At 49.2% G+C, this 22,878-nt stretch overlaps 3 protein-coding genes and 1 non-coding gene across 16 annotated transcripts in view; 3 read left to right on the top strand and 1 right to left on the bottom strand.

The window, feature by feature from the left end:
- The window catches only part of LOC102943236 (zinc finger protein 883), a 2,438,435-nt gene that overhangs the window by 1,123,912 nt on the left and 1,291,645 nt on the right, over positions 1–22,878 (bottom strand).
- The window catches only part of LOC114020163 (zinc finger protein 501), a 1,907,800-nt gene that overhangs the window by 627,276 nt on the left and 1,257,646 nt on the right, over positions 1–22,878 (top strand). The gene's annotated exons all lie outside the window — the stretch shown is intronic.
- Positions 1–22,878, top strand: part of LOC119564595 (zinc finger protein 883) — a 1,467,279-nt gene that overhangs the window by 1,034,956 nt on the left and 409,445 nt on the right. The gene's annotated exons all lie outside the window — the stretch shown is intronic.
- On the top strand, positions 4,607–4,679 carry TRNAM-CAU. Its single transcript has one exon. It is a non-coding gene; the product is annotated as a tRNA-Met (tRNA).

Below are 22,878 nucleotides of genomic sequence, written 5' to 3'. Positions count from 1 at the left end.
GGCTGCTTTGCTCATGCCCAGCAGGGATGTGGCCCACCAGTCTCCTTGCACCAGTTTCAGTCCTGCTCAGGGAGGGGCAAGTGCCAATTGCATGGAAGGTCTGGGGGGGTTTCTGCTCCTAAGTCACCTCGGTACTTTTAAGATTCCCACCCGCTGTGCTGTTTGGGACAATGGTGGATGAGAAGGGAGAATCCTCCAGCACTGCAGGGAAAGGTCCCCTCTGCCCAGACTGAGGGGCAAGGAAATGGAGGGGCAGTCAGTGCTCAGAGAGGAGAGAGGTCAGTGATTTACACCCACCAGGGGACACTGTCCTTTTGAGGTGAGTGCAGCTGGCTTGGGATGGTGCTGACGATGGATAGAAAACAGGCTGGAGTCGATGACAGATGAGACCATAGAAGGGGAAGGCAAAGGGCAGCTCCACAGAAGGTCCTGGGTGCTCAGATGCCCCAGATACCCCTGGCCTGTCCTAGAGAGAGAAAAGACACAGAAGGACCCAGCCCCCCTACAGTCATCCCATGGACACGAATCTGGTTGGGAGTGGGGAGAAGGTTCTCTCTGGACAAAGGGGAGCTGAAATCCCCCAGTGTCCTGGAATTTAAGCAATGCAAGCTTCAAACCCTGCACGGGTGGGGGCTGAGGTGCATCAGCAGAAGGTTGGGCTGGACAGGGATGTATAATTGTTGGTGGTGCCCAGAATGGGGCCAAGTCCTGCCCCCCCCTCCCCCGACACACACACCTGCCTAAGGCTCTGGGAGGGAGTTTGGGTGGGGGAGGGGGAGGGGCTGGGCTCTGGGAGAGAGTTTGGGTGCAGGGTCTGGGCTCGGGCAGGGGGTTGGCGATGCAGGAGAGGGTGAGAGGTGTGGCACTTACCTCAGGCATATCCCGAAAGTGACCCGCACCCCCCCTCTGGCAGCAGCCCCTAGGTGTGTGTGTGGGGAGGGGGGTCTCTGCGCACCGCTGCCCGCAGACCCCACCCCTGCAGCTCCCATTGCCACAGTTGGCAGAGTCGGCCCTCGGGGCAGGGGCAGCTCATGAAGACCCCCACCCCCACCCCAGGGACCGCAGGGACGTGCCAGCCGCTTCCGAGACCGGCACGCCACACGGCGCGAGAGCGGGCAGGAAGCCGCCTTAGCCCCCTTGTGCGGCTGGTGATGGTGGGGGGGGTCTCAGACCCTTTAAATTGCCTGGGGAGGCAGGCGGGACCGGGGGGGGGACACTCCCAAGGGCCTAATGTTGCTTTGCACAACGATAAATCTTGGAACAGGCCAGAAATGAAATGGCGGCAGAACCTAAGGAATGAAAAGCCTCTGGATTCGTCTGTGTGCATTGACTCCGAACGGGAGCTGTAATTTGACTCACTTTGTGGCTGCAGCCGGTAAAATATCAGGACAAAGTCATCCCAGTGATTGTGACGCTGGGTTTGAGGAGGCGTTGGTCTTATTAAAATGTAATTTTAGCAAGTTACACTTGTGTTTTTAAAAGTGGCTTCCCCAAGCAATCCCAAGTTGTTCTTCCCACAGCTGGCTGATGGTGGGCAGCAGGGGATCTCCCCGATTCATGGGGGAATCTCTCTGGGCCCCATTGTTAGTTCTCCACCCTTTCTCCCCCTAACCATGCACCCCTCCCTTCCCCATTATCACTGCTTTACAGGGACCCCTCCCTCCCCTTATGGGACACAGACTCTCTGTGACAGAGACTGACTGGGGCTCCTCTCTGCAGGGCCCCAGTGGGGAAGAAAAGAGACAGGGGGCTGGGGGAGAAGACAGGCAGAAGGAGTCAAATGGGGCTAGACCAGAATAGAGATTTTCTTCCTGTTAAAATGTACTGGAGTCTCGTCACTGAAAAGCCACGTCTTTAGTTAGGTTTGAAGCATCCACCTTTCAATTACCAGGCAAAGGTGTGAACCGCAGAGACTGGTAACGGCCTATTTTGTGTAAGAAGCACGTGCAGTGGGTGCAACTGGCTAGTGCAAAGGGGACTGCTGCTGGGGTTACGAGTTCAAGCCTTACCTAGAGCCCTGGTTTCTATTATCCAGGTAGCTTCCTCAACTTGCTTTGCCTAATTCACATGGAAAGTGCCATCCTAGCTGTCAGGGTTCCCTCTGAACTCTAGGGCAGTGGTCTCCAAAGCGGGGTGCATGCACCCCAGGGGGTGCACAAGACCATCCCTGGGGGTGCGCCGCTGGCATGGCTGCAGCTGCACTCCTGGACCTTTGATTCTTTGCTGGCGGCAGCTCTTCTCTCTCTCTCTCTTTTTTTTTTTTTTTTGTGCTTCCCTAGAGCTGGCCCTGGGGGCGCATGATCCAAAAAGTTTGGAGACCACTGCTCTAGGGTACAGATGTGGAGACCCGCATGAAAGACCCCCTCAGCTTATTTCTACCAGCTTAGGTTAAAACTTCCCCAAGGCACAAAGTCTTTGTCCTTGGAGGGTATGCTGCCACCACCAAGTGATTTAACAAAGAATCAGGGAAAGGATCACCTGGAGTTCCTATTCCCCCAAAATATCCCCCCAAGCCCTACACCCCCTTTCCTGGGGAGGCTTCAGAATAATATCCTAACCAATTGGTTACAAAGTGATCACAGACCCAACCTCCTGGGTCTTAGGACAATAGAGAAATCAGACAGGTTCTTAAAAGAAGAATTTTATTTTTTTTTAATGTAAAAATCACCTCTGTAAAATCAGGATGGAAAATAACTTTACAGGGTAACAAAAGATTCACAAACACAGCAGAACTTCCTCTCGGCTTAGTTTCAAAGTTACAAAGAACAGGAATAAACCTCCCTCCAGCAAAGGAAAAATTCAGAAGCAGAACAAAAGATAATCTAACACGCCTTGCCTGGCTTTTACTTACAATTTTTGTAATATGAGAGACTTTTAGGATGGTTTATAGGAGAAGGAGTTTTCTGACCTGATGCTTAGAATCGTAGAATCATAGAATCATAGAATATCAGGGTTGGAAGGGACCTCAGGACATCATCTAGTCCAACCCCCTGCTCAAAGCAGGACCAATCCCCAGTTAAATCATCCCAGCCAGGGCTTTGTCAAGCCTGACCTTAAAAACTTCTAAGGAAGGAGATTCTACCACCTCCCTAGCTAACGCATTCCAGTGTTTCACCACCCTCCTAGTGAAAAAGTTTTTCCTAATATCCAACCTAAACCTCCCCCACTGCAACTTGAGACCATTACTCCTTGTCCTGTCATCTTCTACCACTGAGAATAGTCTAGAACCATCCTCTCTGGAATCACCTCTCAGGTAATTGAAAGCAGCTATCAAATCCCCCCTCATTCTTCTCTTCTGCAGACTAAACATCCCCAGTTCCCTCAGCCTCTCCTCATAAGTCATGTGTTCCAGACCCCTAATCATTTTTGTTGCTCTTCGCTGGACTCTCTCCAATTTATCCACATCCTTCTTCCCTTTTTTAAAGATGGGCACTACATTAGCCTTTTTCCAGTTGTCCGGGAGTTCCCCCGATCGCCATGAGTTTTCAAAGATAATGGCCAATGGCTCTGCAATCACAGCCACCAACTCCTTTAGCACTCTCGGATGCAACACATCCGGCCACATGGACTTGTGCACGTCCAGCTTTTCTAAATAGTCCCTAACCACTTCTTTCTCCACAGAGGGCTGGCCACCTACTCCCCATGCTGTGTTGCCCAACGCAGCAGTCTGGGAGCTGACCTTGTTCATGAAGACAGAGACAAAAAAAGCATTGAGTACATTAGCTTTTTCCACATCCTCTGTCACTAGGTTGCCTCCCTCATTCAGTAAGGAGCCCACACTTTCCTTGGCTTTCTTCTTGTTGCCAACATACCTGAAGAAACCCTTCTTGTTACTCTTGACATCTCTTGCTAGCTGCAGCTCCAGGTGTGATTTGGCCCTCCTGATTTCATTCCTACATGCCCGAGCAACATTTTTATACTCTTCCCTGGTCATTTGTCCAATATTCCACATCTTGTAAGCTTCTTTTTATGTTTAAGATCCGCAAGGATTTCACTGTTAAGCCAAGCTGGTCGCCTGCCATATTTACTGTTCTTTCTACACATCGGGATGGTTTGTCCCTGTAACCTCAATAGGGATTCTTTGAAATACAGCCAGCTGTCCTGGACTCCTTTCCCCCTCATGTTATTCCCCCAGGGGATCCTGCCCATCAATTCCCTGAGGGAGTGGAACTTCCCTGCTTCCCAAGAGAACACACCAAACAAAGCCTCCCCTCCAAGATTTGAAAGTCTCTTCTTTCCCCATTGGTCCTTTTGGTCAGGAGCCAACCAGGTTATTTGAGCTTCTTAACCCCTTACAGGTAAGGAGGAACTCTAGGCTACCCTTAGCTATATGGTTATGACACGAGGGTAATGAGAGTAATTTTTAAACTCTAAAATGTGGAAGTGGGTCCCTGGCTTGGGAACACCCCCTGTCCCATACTGCCATCATTTCTGGTAGATTGTTCGCTGGTAGGGGGAATTGATTTCTTTGCTGCTGAGAAAGCTGCCAGGACAGGTCTCTGGGCACCAGATCTCCCCGCTTCTTCCAGCACACCCCTTGGCTCCTTCTCTGCCCCAGACACTGCTGGAGGAGGGTCCTATATGCACTGAAGTTAAACTTTCCTGAGCCTTCTTAGCACAGTTGGCAGTGCATCAGTCTCATAATCTGAAGGTCCTGAGTTCAAGCCTCAGAGAGGGCAGTTATTTTTGCTCCCTGCTTCACATTTTCTAAAGGAAATCAGGGAAAAGAGACTAGAGCTGAGTGGTTTCTAGACACCCTCCCATGCATCTAACACACACAGAGAGACTTTTCTAAGGCATTAACTTTTCCTTCTCCTTTATGACTCTTTAATGCAGCTGAAAATACGGGTTCCTAGAAGCCCCTTTCCACAGAGCACATGATCGTAGTGCAAAGAGAAAGCTGCGGGCTGCCAGGTTGTTGTGGGCAAGTAGTGAAAGGGATCCACAAAAAAATCCACTAGGGCCATTGCCCCCCATGCTCACCCCCAAGCAGCTTTGACTCTTGATGACTGTGATGCTGAGATTCCACCTCCTCAGCATCCTTGACCCCCACTGGAGGCAGGTTCCTGAGACCCCTGTTCATAGTCCTGACCCCAGCCAGTGAGGCATCCCTGCCCAGCCACTCACCTTCTGCCCCAGGAGAACCAGCTGGTGGGCTGCATCCACGGGCAGACAGCTTATACCGCTCCCCTCAGGGCAGCAGCCGCAGCCGTTGGCAGCTAATCCCCTCCTAAGGCTTGGGGGAAGCAGCTGGGTCTCACTGTGTTTGAACACATTTCTCTCTAAAACTGATTTAAATTTAGAGCCCCTTCCCCCATTTCTGCTTTATGTCTCATTCCTGTACAGATGTGAACACAAAGAAACCTTTGGCCACCACTTGCAGCTACTTCCCTGAAGATTTTTTAATTCAATAATTGCTGACTCCTACCCCCATTAAGAACAGTGGATTTTATGCCCAAGCACTTGGCTAAAGGCAAAATGACGGGCTAAGGTTTGTTACCCCCATGGCCAGTGCTGGAATTCACTATATTACCCCAGCCCATCTTTAAAAAAGGGAAGAAGGAGGATCCGGGGAACTACAGGCCAGTCAGCTTCACCTCAGTCCCTGGAAAAATCATGGGGCAGGTCCTCAAGGAATCCATTCTGAAGCACTTAGACGAGAGGAAAGTGATCAGGAACAGTCAGCATGGATTCACCAAGGGCAAGTCATGCCTGACTAATCTAATTGTCTTTTATGACGAGATAACTGGCTCTGTGGATGAGGGGAAAGCGGTGGACGTGTTGTTCCTTGACTTTAGCAAAGCTTTTGACATGGTCTCCCACAGTATTCTTGCCAGCAAGTTAAAGAAGTATGGGCTGGATGAATGGACTATAAGGTGGATAGAAAGTTGGCTAGATTATCAGGCTCAACGGGTAGTGATCAATGGCTCCATGTCTAGTTGGCAGCCGGTGTCAAGCGGAGTGCCCCAAGGGTTGGTTCTGGGGCTGGTTTTGTTCAATATCTTCATTAATGATCTGGAGGATGGTGTGGATTGCACCCTCAGCAAGTTTGCAGATGCCACTAAACTGGGAGGAGAGGTAGATATCACTGGAGGGTAGGGATAGGATACAGAGGGCCCTAGACAAATTAGAGGATTGGGCCAAAAGAAATCTGATGAGGTTCAACAAGGACAAGTGCAGAGTCCTGCACTTAGGACGGAAGAATCCCATGCACCGCTACAGACTAGGGACCGAATGACTCGGCAGCAGCTCTGCAGAAAAGGACCTAGGGGTTACAATGGACGAGAAGCTGGATATGAGTCAACAGTGTGCCCTTGTTGCCAAGAAGGCCAATGGCATTTTGGGGTGTATAAGTAGGGGCATTGCCAGCAGATGGAGGGACGTGATCGTCCCCCTCTATTCGACACTGGTGAGGCCTCATCTGGAGTACTGTGTCCAGTTTTGGGCCCCACACTACAAGAAGGATGTGGAAAAATTGGAAAGAGTCCAGCAGAGGGCAACAAAAATGATTAGGGGTCTGGAGCACGTGACTTCTGAGGAGAGGCTGAGGGAACTGGGATTGTTTAGTCTGCAGAAGAGAAGAATGAGGGGGGATTTGATAGCTGCTTTCAACTACCTGAAAGGGGGTTCCAGAGAGGATGGCTCTAGACTGTTCTCAGTGGTAGCTGATGACAGAACGAGGAGTAATGGTCTCAAGTTGCAGTGGGGGAGGTTTAGGTTGGATATTAGGAAAAACTTTTTCACTAGGAGGGTGGTGAAGCACTGGAATGCGTTACCTAGGGAGGTGGTGGAATCTCCTTCCCTAGAAGTTTTTAAGGTCAGGCTTGACAAAGCCCTGGCTGGGATGATTTAGTTGTGGATTGGTCCTGCTTTGAGCAGGGGGTTGGACTAGATGACCTCCTGAGATCCCTTCCAACCCTGATATTCTATGATTCTATGATTCTAGGAGCAGGGAGAAGACAGAGCCAGGAGCCACTGAGGGTGGAAGGGAGTTAGGAGCATGTGGAGGGGGGGGTGACGGGAGTTATCGAAGATGCATAGGGATACTGCAGGGGTTGGATAGTGCATTTTCTACATTCCCTAGCTGATAGAAAATAGCTGTAATATTCCCTGGAAGTGTGTGTGTGTGTGTGTGTGTGTGTCTCATTCCACGCTCCCCAAGCCAATGGCTAACCTACTACAGGATAACAACCTGCTACTGCTGCGACTCCAAATGCTTCTGACTCAGCCTCTCATCCAGAATAATCTTTCTGCCCTTCTCTTTCCTCATCCAGACAGCCCCAGACTAGATTGTCTCAGAGACCAACAAGGGCTGTTTGTCCTGTGACAAACCTACAGCTCTTAGTGGTCTAAGAAACCCAACAAGAAGAGGAAAACCAGCAGGGTTCAAGGTGACAGCTCTCTCAAAGGTCTGTGTGACCTGTGCCTGAGGACTGGTTGTTTCCAAGCCCATGTTTAACCATCCCCACTGCATTGTGAACCTGGGTTTACACGTGTTTGACCCAGGTCTCACAGACATGGAACAGGCCACCACCAGCGATCCCGCGATTCGAGGATGATCTCCAGCATGGATTTACATGTGGGTCCTGAGATGACACAGGAGTCCGAGCCTGGAACCACAGATCTGCCCACAGTAAGTACAGACATTTCCTGGTGGATCAGCTGCCTGCTGGGAGAAAGTTCCTCTTTTTCCTTCCTTTTCTCTCTCTGTTTCGCTTGGAGGGGAAGATGCTTCTCCTCGAAGCAGGCCACTTGCCTGCGGGAGGACGTGGCGCCGTTGAGGTCAGTTGGTGGCTTGCTCCTCCCAGCTTGCGCTTAGGTGATCAGAAAGCGAGTGTGAAAAATTAGGACAGTGGGTGGGTGGTCATAGGCGCCTCTATGAGACAAAGCCCCAAATATTGGGTCTGTCCCCATAAAATCGGGACATCCGGTCACCCTACTTGGGATGTCCACATCAGTTTTCTTGAGACACTCCTTCAGGGCATGGTAGATGCCTGCGCGTGTTGTCTTTGAACATGGGACAGCTGATGCACCAGCAGTGACCGCACGATCATGACAAGCAGGAGGTCTGGGGCCTAGCGGCAGGGAAAGTCCGAGACGACTGGAGATCCCAACTCACTGCAGCCTTCACCCGCTTTCACAGCCGTTGTCGATCCAACGATCCTCTTCTGCCTGATCCACCGTTGAGGACTTGGGGGTGGGCGTTGTGTTACATACCCACACTGCACTACGCAGCCATTCTGACTTGGATCTGCCGCTTGACCTGCATCCCCAGTGTGCAATGACAGGGACTGGGCTCAGTATCTGACCATCCTCCCTTGCTGTGTCCTAGGACCTGGGTCCTGAGCGCCTGCTGACCCAAGTCGGACTGATTTGTGTCTGCACAGACTGGGGGCTTGGGCTCAAACCATGCTTAGTGTGCAGAGTAGACCCACTCAAAAAGGCAGGCCAGGCCAGCCCCTACAGTCAGGCCCCTGCAGAGAGGGTTTTATTCCCTAGTTACCTGGGAAACCCACGGTCCCTTTGTGATGTCTAACTGACTGGGGAGCTTTTGCAGCCCAGCTGAACCACCCAGGGAGAGAGGGAGCAGGAAGAGCTGGGGGCTGCCGGCATCTTCTTGGGTTTTTAAAATGTAAGTGACACTTGACAACGCTTTAGCCATAGATCTGGGCACTAAGCCCTCTTCCCTGTGCAGGGAATCTGTGAAGATGGAGAGTGGAAAAATGGATGGGGTGTGAATGGACACACACCTGGGCAGGGCACATGGCAAGGGCACATGGCATCTGTAGGTGAGACAGGTTGAATGGGAAATGAAATGGCCCTTACTCATCGAAGCCTACACATGTTGAGACGCTGAAAGCAAAACTAGAGTTTATTACTAGAAGAAATTCAGACCAAGGGGGAGGAGTTAACTATAAAGTAAAGGGTTACATGGAAAACAACGTACACTCTGGGGCCTGGGAAGGGGAAGAAATCTGCTAACTTCTTCCTGTGAATTCAATTGACTTTTCTTCCTTTTCACCTTTACAACAAAGACACCCAAGATGGAGGTGTGAAACCTTTCCCTTAGAGAATGGCATTCAGTCACTTTCTTTTGCTTCTTCCCAGGTAGGAGACATGTATTTGTTTCAAAATGGTCTTTGCTGATGCACATTTTCATTGTTTTCTTTCCATCTATCTAGCCCTACAGTTGTCCTTGCTAGCTGGTTAATAGCTAGTTGGCAGCTAGGACCTTCCTTACTTCTATTAATTAAAGGGCAAAAAACTTGACTAATGCCTACTGAAGATTGCCTGGTGAGATGTTATTTCTTTCAGAACCTCAATGTCAGCAAAATTCAAACTTCTGAAAACCAGGAAATGCAGTTAAGGTTGTCCACATAACCTTAACTCTGCCTTTTTCCAGCAATGTCCTGATATGCCTTGTTAACAAATATTCATTTATTTTACCAGCACCACATTTGCTGAACTGTACAGGCGCTTTGCCACCATTAGCAACCCTTCAAATAAAACCCCCAACATCAGCTGGGCCTGACCAGGAACAGACAACCAGATCAGGCCACAGGCTGGGCCTAGCCCTGACAGAGACTGCAGAGCAAGCCACCCTCACCTGCCACTGCAGAGAGGCTGACCCCTCCTCACTCATCAACACTACCCCACCCAATTCCCAAAAACCTGGGAGAGGGAGCTCATTTTCCCTTGTGATGCCCAGAGCTCCTCCAGTTACAGGCTCCCTTTGGCTGCTCCTCTGTGAGAACGAAAGGGTTCATTTAGATAGCAATTCAAGGTCGACTCGCTGATCTCCACCCTGATTTTCGGCGGTTCTGGCCCACGTTGCTTATTGAAAAAAATGACTCCAGATTCCCCTTTATACATTTTATTAAAATGAAAAAAAAAAAAAAAAAGCAAGAACACACATCAATAAGACTAAACTACTGTACACATGACTAAACTAACTATGGGGGCGAATGCACTGTTAGCATGTTAAGGTCAAAATCAGTAAATCAATGCGTTAACAATTCTATTGCATTGGACTCATGTTATCAATGAAGTCAAATGATCAGATTAATACAACGGGTCATCAACCCTTATAAATCCTAAAACAGGAAGCCAAGGAGGCAGCTGTCCAGTTACTGGAAACCTCAGAGAACTTTGCGGGGGAGGGATAGCTCAGTGGCTTGAGCATTGGCCTGCTAAACCCAGGGTTGTGAGTTCAATCCTTGAGGGGGCCATTGAGGGATATGGGGCAAAAATTGGGGCTTGGTCCTGCTTTGAGCAGGGGGTTGGACTAGATGACCTCCTGAGGTCCCTTCCAACCCTGGTATTCTATGCTTCACCCACACTGTGCAATCCACACTGAGCTTGTTAAATATTTCAGGACAGAAACCAAAGGATTGTTCATGTTTAAACTACAACCTCAAAGCCAATTAAAGCTTCCTCCTTTGGCTGAACTCGTGTGTGGTTAATCCTTCTCTTTCCACCCCCAACACAGACACAGCCCTTCTTGAGGCTTTCATGAGCAGAAGTCTAATAGTTCTCGCTACCGCTGACAGCTGAATTTATTGGTGTGCTTGCACAGAATGAAACACACACTCAGGCATGTCATCAGGGAGAGTTTTTGAGCTACAAAGATTCGGGCAACTAGTCGCTCTGATGCCTTCCTCTGTGGATTTTACGGGTGATCAACACAGGCGCACGCACTAAGCGACCGTGTCACTCTCTAATGTTATAGAAAAGTCAGGACATCTCCCCGTTAATGCAAAGGAAGGAGAAAAAACAGAAAAAGGAAAAATAAGATACTAAAATGAGAAGGGGTTGGAACTCTCCAGCTCCTTCAGTCTTTGGACTTGTGTGGTAGGAGCTGGAGCTGTAGTCAAGGAACCAAGCAATGGGGTAGCTGGCCCAGCACTCCCTACTAATGGGTTTTATTAGGTAAAGAATACAGGCATACCCTGTCATTGATGTTGCAAGCTCCTTCCCGGGGAGGACCAGTCTCTCTTAGACACCCTGGTGACCTGAAAGGCAAAGGACTTCAGCCTTTCCCTTGGTGTCTGTGGATGATGATCCCAGTTTATCCCAATTCATGGTGTCTCCCCTGAGATCTTCCAGGTAAATCAGGTATGAACTATGCCTTGAATACCGACAACATGCCCAGCAGTTGCGTGTCTGAGTGAGCGACTCGAGATTGTCGAAACAACAGGCTCGGCTGAAATGATTTAATCGAAGATTGTTAATCAGAGATTAGTACAGCACTATACAGAGTACAGACAATGCCACCCTTTGTTCTCAGACTAAGAGCTGGATCGGTGTCTCTCCTGCATCTGCGCACTTTCCATCCCCCCAGCGAAGTTCCCACATCAGTATCACTGTATAGGGTTTCAGACAAAGGAAACCTAGGTGCCAAGAATATTCTCCCAGAAACATATGTTCTGGTGTCATTGCTGTACATTCGCAGTTTACCCGACTCATGGGAGAAGGCATGATGATTTACAGCTGAGAGGACTAACAAGTCTTCAAGTTAATATCTCTCAGTGGGTCTTTCTTGCCCCACAATCATTCTTCCATGTTGATTTCACCAACAGAAAACACCTGCTGTAACAATAATCTCTCACTAGTGTCCCTAATCTATATATGACTATGTTAGCACTTTAAATATATGTTAAGGAGATGGCGTCCAAAAATATCAAGAGATTTACAGACATGAAGGCACCCTAGAGTTCTTAAACGCAGCATAATTTAATGCTGAAAAGGGGTTCCAAAGAGGCTGGATCTAGACTGTTCTCAGTGGGAGCTGATGACAGTACAAGGAGTAATGGTCTCAAGTTGCAGTGGGGGAGGTTTAGTTGGATATTAGGAAACGCTTTTTCACTAGGAGGGTGGTGAAACACTGGAATGCGTTATCTGGGGCGGGGGGGGGGGGTGGAATCTCCTTCCTTAGATATTTTTAAGGTCAGGCTTGACAAAGCCCTGGCTGGGATGATTTAGTTGGGGATTGGTCCTGCTTTGAGCAGGGGGTTGGACTAGATGACCTCCTGAGGTCCCTTCCAACCCTGATATTCTATGATTCTATGATAATGAATAAATTCCTGAATAGGGTTGCACATTGGTCAAGAGCTGTGTTCTGGGCCTTAGAATTCAGACACACTCTTCATTGAAGATAAAGACGCTAAAGCATCGTTACTATCTATATCTATATCTATGAACCAAATCTATAGAAAGAAAGAACTTAAGGCATTATTTTCACTAACATGTACTAACACCAGGGAATGAGGCTGACTTTGGGCTACCATCAGTTTGGAGAAGTCTCCTTTAACTCAGCAGTTTTCCTAAAATAGCTGTTCTTGCAAACCATATTCATTGTGGATGTGTGAAACCCAAAGATATATTCAGCAACAACAAAAAGGAAAGAAAGTAAAAGAAAAACAAATGTGTGTTTTGAGTTGATTCCACAGCCTGGCCTGAGGGTTAAATACCCTTCCTCTGAGAGCTACCCTCCTCCAAAGGAAAAGGAATCATAGAATATCAGGGTTGGAAGGGACCTCAGAAGGTCATCTAGTCCAACCCCCTGCTCAAAGCAGGACCAAGCCCCAATTTTTGCCCCATATCCCTCAATGGCCCCCTCAAGGACTGAACTCACAACCCTGGGTTTAGCAGGCCAATGCTCAAACCACTGAGCTATCCTTCCCCCTCTGAAGCTCAGCACCAAAAATAAAATGGGCTCCAGGAATTTTTAAAAGAGAAAATACCCACCGTGTTGTGCATCCACCACAATTCTTATTAATAAGTGGGTGTATCTCATGACACATCTCACATCTTTCCTTTGCAAACAAGAAGGTGGTAATTCCATGATCCTTAAAATCTAACGAGGGAAAAGGTCAAACACATTGTTTTCCTCTTTACAGACATTTACTTTAGCACTTATCCAAATGAATTCCATCTGAAAAACAAATAATTAAATTCTCTATGGAGTTTGTACTCTCAGATCCATTACTTCTCCCATCCCAAGCTTTGGAGTAAGGTTTGATGTCAGAACTCCTCTGTCCAAAGGGAATAAATTATCCAAAATAAACTTTTTAGCATTAACCACCATTGCCTATATTAGTAACAAAAAGGAAAAAAACAACAACATATAATTCAGTTTTCCAATATAATTCAGGCTATCACATCATTAGTTGGGGATTGGTCCTGCTTTGAGCAGGGGGTTGGACTTGATGATCTCCTGAGGTCCCTTCCAACCCTAATCGTCTATGATTCTATGATATGTGTTAGTTTCCTTTGAAATCCCAGTTGAGACCAAGTGAGCCGTTACGGTTTACCCCAATATAGATTCATTCCACTTCTGATAGTTCATTTATCTCTGGGTCTTCAGCCATAAGTGTTGGTAGAAAGGGTCTCCTAGGAGGGCAGGTTTGCATCATGATAAAAAAACACCTGTAATTTTTTTCACACTTTGTAATCTTCCGAAGTAGCAGGAGGTGGAGGAGAAGGGGTCCAAATGCATAAGACACAAGAGCAAAATTAAGAGACAAATGCATAGAATCAGGACACAAGATTTGTGAATGCTGCAGTCTGAACTCTGGGCCTGACCCATTCATTCCTTCATTGGTTACCATCCCTTCAACAGCATGAACGTCCTTGTTGTCCAACCAGGCAGCCAGACTGGGATCCATGGGGAAGGAACGTCCTCTGAAGGCATCAACCATTTCTCACTTTGCCTCATGGAACTTTGGATCTCCGTGGTAGAGGACAATTGTTCCCAATCTAAACCTGGCGTCCTTTGGGACTGTAATCAGTGCCATTGTACTAGGCAGTTTTCAGAGGAGCAGCCATGGTGTTCCAAAAACAGCTTGACCTGGGTCATAGTGCACCCCAGCTTCTTCTCTGGGGTGAAAATGAACAAGTGCGTGCCTATTATTTCTACCTGAGTTCTTGCAAATCCTTTGCCTTGGTCAGGGTAAATTTACACTTCTCCATTGTAGAATCCTTTACCAGACCACCCAAAATCTGGGTAATTGTAGTGAAGAATGGCCTCTCAAACATGCCCAGTTTATTTCTTTAAGATGCTGTCATTCAGCTAAATTAGGAACCAGATTAGAGCCCTGGGTCCAAGTCTCACTGAGTTACCAGAGGTGGGGTTTCTATGAGAAAAAAGTTATTTTTCTGCGGCTGTCTCACATTCAACACTGATTTCATTTTATACACAATTGCAGCAACTAGAAAGGGTGAGTTCAGCAAAGCACCACTTCTCTTTCCTCCACATCTACGTCGTTCAGGACAGCATTTCCTAATTCACAAGATTAGCCAGGTGAAATCTTCAGGAGTAACCTCCTGTAGGGCCTGGGACACAACCTGTTTGAGAACCAAATACAAGGGGATTTTGCACCGTTCCATGCTTCTTACTTTGGAATTCTCTCCATGGATCGTCTGAGACAATATTGACCTGAACAATTGAACACCACTGTGATCATCTGAACTTGCTTCAGTTAGTTGCACAGTTTGGCGTCTGCTGTAGATCACAATTTCAGAGCAGAGATTTAAACACACTACTATTCCTTTGTTAGCATGTCCAATAACTTGGCGTATTCTCTCCTGTTGACTGAACTGCACTTGGACTTTCTCTGTGTCATCATGGCAGGGTGGGAAAATAGCAAAAGAAAAAGAAAAAAAATAGAGTCTATTTTACCATTTGGCTCAAAGTCCCCCTGAAATCTGTTGCATTCAGTCAGACAAAACTAATATACATTTACGTAACCAAACGGCCTTCAGGAGAGAGAAAAAAACCCAGCTCTCACCGAGGGGTAAGAACCTTTTGGTTTCACAGAAAGTTAAATTCCAGAGCAGGATACACCTGATGACTCAGAATCAGGACAACAGATTCTCCCACCATCTTCTCCTCTCATCCTTTGAAGCCTGCTTCACTCCACGCTATCTCACAATTACTGAGTCATGTGATTTAGGAAAGTTTTAGCATCATCATAATGTGAAAAAACAGCCAGCCTTCCCATCCAAAAACAATCCCAACTCAGAAGGAAAAAGACAGGAGGTGGCTTTGCCTATAGATGAAATATGGGGTTTAAACAAAGAATGATCACATGGTTTTAGATCCAATTAAACATTCTCCTTCTGGGTCTGTGACTCTTTCACCTCCAAACCTAATGAGTCTGATTTAGGATCAAAGAAATCGAACCAGGATTCCCAAGCACGGAGAGCTCAGAACACTGTGTCTTGGGAAACTATGGGAAGTGGAGGGAAAGAATGTGAAGAAGATAAACTCTGCACAGCTGAGACATTAGGAAACACTGCTGGGATGATGGGAAAGGGGGGAATCCCTCCCACACACCCAATTGTCTTTGGATGTCACAGAATTTGCTATAATCAAATATATTTTAAGTGAGAAAATGGTACAATAAATCAGTGATGTTCAGCACAACCCATGGCAATGTGAGAACAATGGGAATGAGGAAATTGGTGCCCAAAGGGGAAGTTGGTGACTCTAACAATCACTTGGCAGTGGGAGCAACAGTAGAAATGAGACGCTCCGGGGTTGTTTAGACAAGGAAAACTGATGGAGCACTGGTGAGGTTCTGAGTAAACCTGCTAGACCCCCCCCCCCCAGCTACTATACACACGCTATGTCTCTTCTGCAGGAATAGTTGTGGTTTTACATCAAGCTAGCTAAGGCCATGGGAAATCCGAGTGGAGATAAGGGCCAGGTAATTTTATCTTGATGGAGCTAGTTTAGGTCACCCCTGTCCCCGGAGCTAATGACATTCCTGATAGGAGGGACAGATGCTCCCACGACATGCAGAATAAAGTTGTTGATAGAATGGAGCAGAGGATTAATCCCAAAGAATGGTGAGCTACAAAAGAGAAAAACGGGCAACCTACCTAGGGGACCCGAGAGACCACGTGAGGCAAATAGTTCAAAGAGCTTTTAAGAGGGAATTAGCAAAAACTAGTAAAGAAAAAAAAACCCTGTTGTCAGCCCTTGATGAAGTTCTTGTGCCCCAGGCAGGCTTTTGGGGAGTGTGTGTGTGTGAGGGCCATGTAGCCAAGGGAGGGATCACTGAATGGGGGGCAGATGTCTATGAGTGGGTGGAACTTGCTAGGCATTTAATGTCCTATCCAGGCATAGCCAGGGCCCTCATCTGGCTCACTCTGGTAAGGGCCAGCTGAGGTTGTGGATCTTGTTTGGAGGGAGCTAAAGGTAAAACTCCTCCCCTTAGTGGAATGAAAATTCAGGCCCCAATGCTGAGCTTCACCCAAGCTTCCCAGAAACTGGCTACACACAAACACCTTCTGCCTGGGAAAGGCATGGAGTACCCCCAGGCACCACTCCAGCACACAGCTCTCACATGCCTCCCGCTACAGGAACTAGCCCCAACAGCTGCAGCAGTAACCAGATGTGGGGGCGGTCTGAGCCTGGGCCTACAATCTGCTCCCTCCAAGAAAAGCAGGCCCCGGATGAACAGCAAACACTGAAGGTGGATTTCTTTCCGGCTCTGGGTAGAGCGCGCTTTGCACTGCTGCAGGAGAGAGCCTCGAGGAGCAAAAGTGCCAAACACGCCTCACGTCATGCCTCAGAAAGGAAACCCAAGTCAGCAAATTCACTTAAAGATGGAGGCAGAGACACGGCTCCTGCTTCCATGCACAGTGTCTGCAGCTATCGAAGAGATACAACAACCCCCCAGTGCTTTTCATAAGAGCACAAGGTCTTTTTGCCTCCAGGTTGCAAGGCCAGTGGGGAAGTCCCAAAGTTGCCCCTCGTGGAGCCAGGAGTCCCCACAACTGCTGGGTAAAAAAACAAGCCACCAGAAAGTGGTCCATAGTCTCAAGCGGGGCCAGAGCCTGACACAGCGCCCCTGGGCAGCCTTTGCTTTGCACATGCCAGCCATGCACAATTTGTAAATACTTTAAAGCTCCTGTCAGTAAGTTCTGGGGACAGTTGCTCACCTTCAGAGGAAGCTCCCTGAAATTGGCCTGTCTCACCCAGTGGTACATTGACCTTCATTCGGACCGAGCCGAAGGGGGGACCTCACTGTGGCTGTCGCTGTCGTGAGAGAAGCCACTGTTGTGGCTGAAGCCATCCTGCAAGCACCTTCCACCTAGCCGCCCACTGAAAATGCTGTAGGACGTAAGGTGGGAGTGGATGAACACGAAAAGGGGGGGCCCTCCTAATCTCTTCCCCCTTTCGCCACCATCAGCCATCCCATACCCGATGCTGCACCCAGTGGGCTCAAAAAAAAATACTGTCACTCTTGCAGCCCTCCTCTTCGGCCCTGACTGACAGTATTAAGCCTCCCTCCCTGAGGCCAGCCCTTCAGCATTCCTGGGGAACACCAATGCCGCCCAAGTGATTTTTGGGCCAGTAGGTCAACCAATAGGGATGTTTGCAGCCCAGCTTCAGGACTCAGAGGAAATGGAGCTCGTATCCCTACCTTCAGGGCTCCAGGCACGGCCAGCCTTCTGGATCAAACGTCCCCTCTTGCACTCAAGTCACAACAGCTGGCGGGCAAAAGACAGGCTCCCATGTCATTCGAGAGAGCAAGATGAAGCTTTGGAAATCCTCGTAGGGCTAGCTGGCAAACAAAGCACCCCAAGGTCCCACTTAGACATAAACTTGGATCGCAGGGTTTAAAGCCCTGAGTGCTGGCCCTTACGCTATGGGACCAGCAGGAGACCCCTCAAACTTTGTCGACTTCTGGCAGTGAGGACTCCGTGGGAACAATTTTTTCTGGCAGGCAGGACCCTGTGGGAACATGACTCTCTAGCCACCCCTGCATTTGCTTAACAAGTCAGCACACAGTGCTTTGCTGCAGGCCCAGAGGCCTTTCTTCCTCCTGACTGCAAGGGCAGTGGGCATGTGAGGAAGTTGCCCCTTCAGTCCCAGACTGTAAAGGGCCCTTCCTAGGAAACGCCAAGTCCTGAAAAGGAAAAAAGTAAAGTCAAGGAGGGCCCTCAAAAGTTCTTGGGGGATATCACAGGGGGAAAAGTGTCCCTCTACCTGACCAGGGACTTGAACCCTGGACCCCCAGATTACAAGTCCCCTAGCTACCACCTGAGCTGGAACAAGGACTGTACCAGGGGAAAAGATTAGGCCCAGACTAAAAATAAATCTAGTCTGTGAAAGACGCTTATTGGAAGATCGCGGAGGGTGAGATTTTACCTGTATTGAGTTTCCTACTATATTAGGCTTAGAGTTGCGTGTTTTTGTTTTATTTTTCTTTGTAGCTTACTTTGTTCTGTCTCTTATTACTTGCAACCACTTAAATCCTACTTTTTGTATTTAATAAAATCACATTTTACTTATTAATTAACCCAGAGCAAGTAATTAATTCCTGGGGGAGCAAACAATGTGCATATCTCTATATCAGTGTTATAGAGGGCGAACAATTTAGGAGTTTACCCTGTCTAAGTTTTATACAGTGTAAAACAGATTTATCTGGGGTTTGGACCCCATTGGGAATTGAGTATCTGGGTGTTGGAGACAGGAACACTTCTTAAGCTGTTTTCAGTTAAGCTTGCAGCTTTTGGGGGAGGTGGTTCAGACCTGGGCCTGTGTTTGTAGCAGGCTAGCGTGTCTGGCTCAACAAGGCAGGGCACTGAAGTCCCAAGCTGGCAGGGAAAAAGGGGCTCAGAGGTAATCCTGTCACATCAGGTGGCAGTCCCAAGGGGGGCTCTGTGACCCAACCTGTCACAGGACCTTTGATCTGAACGAGTATGGCCATTTTTACGTCCTTATGCTCCTTTCACATAGGTACCTGGGATTCTGCCTCAAAATGTGTCCCTGAGCTCTCAGCCAGTCTTGTGCTCAGCCAGACAGGCAAACACTCTGGGCTCCTGCAGCCTCTGCCACCCACCTAGTGCCCTGGATGCTGCTCCTTTCTACAGAATGTGAAAGGAGCAGAGGCGGTGCAGGAGCCTTCTGGGGACGCAGATCTGAAGCTCTGGGGGAGAGAGATTGTCTGAGACATCAGAGCGCTGTAAACCATGCAGCCACCCCCTAAATCAGGGGCCTGTTCCAGCCCTGAGTGTGGGCTACCGGGATCCCTCCCCCAGAGCAGGGTGCCCAGAGATTACAGCCTGAAAACAGGCCTGGGAAACGAACTCCTGCTCTCCCTGACAGGGCCTCCCCTAGACCAAATGGCATCCCAGGCAAAAAGCCTGTTCGCTGCCCCCCTCCCCGCATATGGTAAACCATTGAATACCTTATTTTTTATTGCATGTGTAGCTCATTTTATGATTTTCATGCACAATTTGGTTGCATGATTTTGTCTATCACAGAAGATGATAAATTTGCAGGCTCGGATCTGTACATCTGGTTTTATTCATCCCATATATGAGCAAATAAAAAAAAATCATTTCTTCTAAGCATATAGATTTTTTAAAATTTTAACAGTAACTGAAATGTACTAACATCTAGAAATTGAACGGCCACCAACACAGGGTGGACCAGTCTTAACTAGAGTTACAGTGAGAAACAGCGTTAGACTGTTAACCCGAGTCCTTTAGTTCAAAGGTCGCTTTCTCGCCTTTGTCCTCATGAACTGAAGCTCAGCATTAGAGAGATCGAAACACTGGCCAATGGCATTTTCAAGGGATAAAATAGCAAGTGATGTCAGTCTCTCGTTGGCCATCATCGATTAAAGATATGGTTTAATGAGCCTGAGCGTCAAGGCGAGGGTGGCTCTGTCCACCTCCTTCCGCTACGCTAGTGGGCCCCAAGTCCCTGGAGCCAGTAGGTGAAGCTGGGACACCACGGTGGGGTTGAAAGACTCTTGCTGCCGGGGTCTAGCTGCCCAACTTCCTCCCCGTGCCGCTGGGCCCCAGTCGCCTTCAGCCACCAGGTAACCCAGGAACTAAGGCAGGAATGGGGTGAGGAAGCAAGTCAACCTGAGCAAGGCAGGCAAAAATTCATCTTGCCTTCGTGGGCCACTCGCAATGATGTCGTTTTTTGTGTGGCACGGCTGACAAAAACATCCCGGACAGAGAAGCAGGAGGCCAAAAAGATGCCCTCGAGGTGCCAAAGTACCTCAGTCAGGCGAGCGTTAGACTGAAGATCTAGAGGTACTTGGTTCAATCCCAGGGTTTGGCCTTCTCTTTGGTCCCTTTGTGTGCAGGAGTGGGCTGTTTTCTGGAAGTGCAGCAGTGCCTTTAGCCACCACGGGTCCCTCATTTTGGGTTCCCCAGCAGGAAAAGACAGCGTGGGCTTGTGCACCAAATTGGCCCACCTGAGCTTTCTTTCTTCTCTTGCTCTTTCTCAGCAAGGGGAAGAAAAAGAAGCTCTCCTTCAAGCTGAAGTCACAAGAGCAACGTAAGGATGACTTCCTGAGTGCTGGCTCCAGTCCTTTGCTCTACCAGCTGACCTATTGAAGGGCTGCCACCACTTTCTCCAAATTCACCCGTTTTTGTGTCCGAGGGCAAGCACCAGTGAAGTGGATGGAATTTGAAGGGAGGGGCAGAGCACTCTGAAAGAGTTTCTGTAGTGTAGCGGTTATCATATTTGCCTAACACACAAAAGGCACCCTGTTCGAAACTGGGCAGAAACGTGGGGGCTTACTTTTCCTAGCTGTCCAGCAAGACACTTGTCCTTCTGCCACTGGGCCTGTCCCTGGGATAACCCCAAACCTTGCAGGACAGAGGGTGGTGAAATGAGTTGAAAAAGCACCCCACATCAGCTGGGGAAAGCTAGAGGATCTAGGCCAGTCATCTTTTGGAGCCTTGTGGCTTGGCCTCCTCTGCCCTTGGAGGCTGGCTTACGGAGGCCGGCTCTTCCAGCTGGCCTCCTTTGCATGACTTGCCAAAGGAGAAAGGGAGGCAGGAATGGGGCAAAAGAGGAAAGTCATGCTGAGGAAGGCAGGGCAGAAGCTAAGCGCCTCAGTGAGGCTAAGTGGGGTTAGTAGAGTGCCACCGTTCGTTCTGCCAAAGCCTGGGGGAGGTGTGGTTGGCTGCTGGGAGGTAGAATCCTGTTCCTGCCCCTTGGCTTCCCAGAGGTGGCTACTTGCAGCCCAGGAGAAGAAGGATGGTTCTGGGTGAAAGTAAGACAAGCCAAGCTGAGTCCGAGTGGGCTCCTTTCTGGCCAAGATGGTGTGCTGTGGTGGGCTTGGGAGTTGCCTGCGAGCCGTGGGTGGACTTGTTCCAGTGAGAACAGCTGCTTCTTTCTGGCTGACCTGGGGGCGCCAGTGACAGCTTTCGAGGGGACAGGTGCTGGCTTGAGTAAACGTGATGTAGGAAACCCCAGCCTGCCCCTCCGGGTCAAGTCCGCTGTTTGTCTCCTGCATTGTGACATCCAGATTTAAATCTTCCTAGCATGAGCTGCAGGACGTGTATTAAGCCTTCCTGGTTGGCCCAGTCATTGCCAGAGTAGCTCAGTTGGGAGTGCATGAGATGGATGATCTGAAGGTTTCTGGTTTGATGCCAGGCTTTAGCACACCCCTTCACCCTGGGCATGTAGTCCTGGGCTTTTTTCTGGGTGTGCAGCTGTGCCTTGAACTCACAAATTTTCCTAATTTCAGAGGCAACACTTGCAGAGGGTGCAATGTGGGGTCATGAGCCCCACCTGGGTTAGCATCCCTGCTTCATCATGCGGTGCTGCCAGGCTTCCTCCCTGCACAGCAGCTGCTGGAGGGGGAAGTGGAGAGGGGCTGCCTTTGCTGCTTCCCCTCCCTGCATTGTTCACACCTGGGAGCAGCTGTTGATCGTTATGGGGTGGAGATGAACCTTGAAATTGTGCCTCCCCCTTTCGGCAGACACCAGCCGTCTGTGCCTGGTTTCCAGCTCCTCAGCCAGAGGGAAAAGTGGTATCACTTTCTTTCTCATGAAGGGGAGGGAAAAAAATCTCTTTTTCAAACCCGAGCCCTGCCGTTGACTGAGGTGTGACTTTCTAAGTTCCTGCTACAGTGGAGGATTCAGAGTTAATGGGGCCTGTGCCCAGCTTCATTTTTTGGGGGCCCCCCTCAGGACCCACTCAAGAAAAAGAACATTCTTTCTTGTCTCCCCCTGTTTTTCATTATTTTTCTTCCTCCTCCTCCTATATTATAAGAAAGTAGAAGTAAATGAACATAAAGTGAGGTACCTTGACTGGGGCAAGGGGTTGGAGTGCAGGAGCGGTTGCGGGGGTCAGGCTCTTGGAGGGAGTTTGGACGGTGGGTGCAGGGTCTATCCCGGGGCGGGGGTTAGGAGGTCAGAGGGGCTGAGGTATATGGGCTCTGGGATGAAATTTGGGTGTGGGGTGCGGGCTCTGTGCTGGGACAGGGTGTTGGGGTGCGGGAGGCATCAGGGGGGTGGCACTTATCTCGGGCAATGCGGATCCCAAAGCAACTGACACACACGCCCCTCCGGCAGTGGCTCCTAGATGCGCAGGGCCAGGGGGTCTCTGTGCTGATGCCTGCAGGCGCTGCCCCCACAGCTCCCATTGGCCACAGTTCTCAGCAAATGGGAGCTGCGGAGTTGGTGCTCAAAGCAGAAGCAGTGCGTGAAGACAGCTCCCCCCCGCCCCAGGGGGTGCCGGGACATGCCGGCCACTTCTGGGAGCAGCACGGCAAGGTGGGAGGGAGGCAGAGTGGTCAGGGAGCTACCTTAGTGCTGCTGGCACGTTTCTGCACACCCATTTGAGGGATGGGAGCAGTGGGTCTCTGTGACAGCTTGGGTCACAGAGCCCCCCTTGGGACTGCAACCTGATGTGACGGGACTACCTCTGAGCCCGTTTTCCCTGCCATCTTGGGACTTCAGTGCCCTGCCTTGTTGAGCCAGACACACTAGCCTGCTACAAACACAGGCCCAGGTCTGAACCACCTCCCCCAAAAGCTGCAGGCTTAGCTGAAACCAGCTTAAGAAGTGTTCCTGTCTCAACACCCAGATACCCAGTTCCCAATGGGGTTC

The sequence above is a fragment of the Chelonia mydas genome, chromosome 28 (assembly GCF_015237465.2).
Source record: "Chelonia mydas isolate rCheMyd1 chromosome 28, rCheMyd1.pri.v2, whole genome shotgun sequence".
NCBI classification, from domain to species: domain Eukaryota; kingdom Metazoa; phylum Chordata; order Testudines; family Cheloniidae; genus Chelonia; species Chelonia mydas.
The sequence above is the reverse complement of the archived record's forward strand: the minus strand, read 5'-3'. Positions and strand labels throughout refer to the sequence as shown.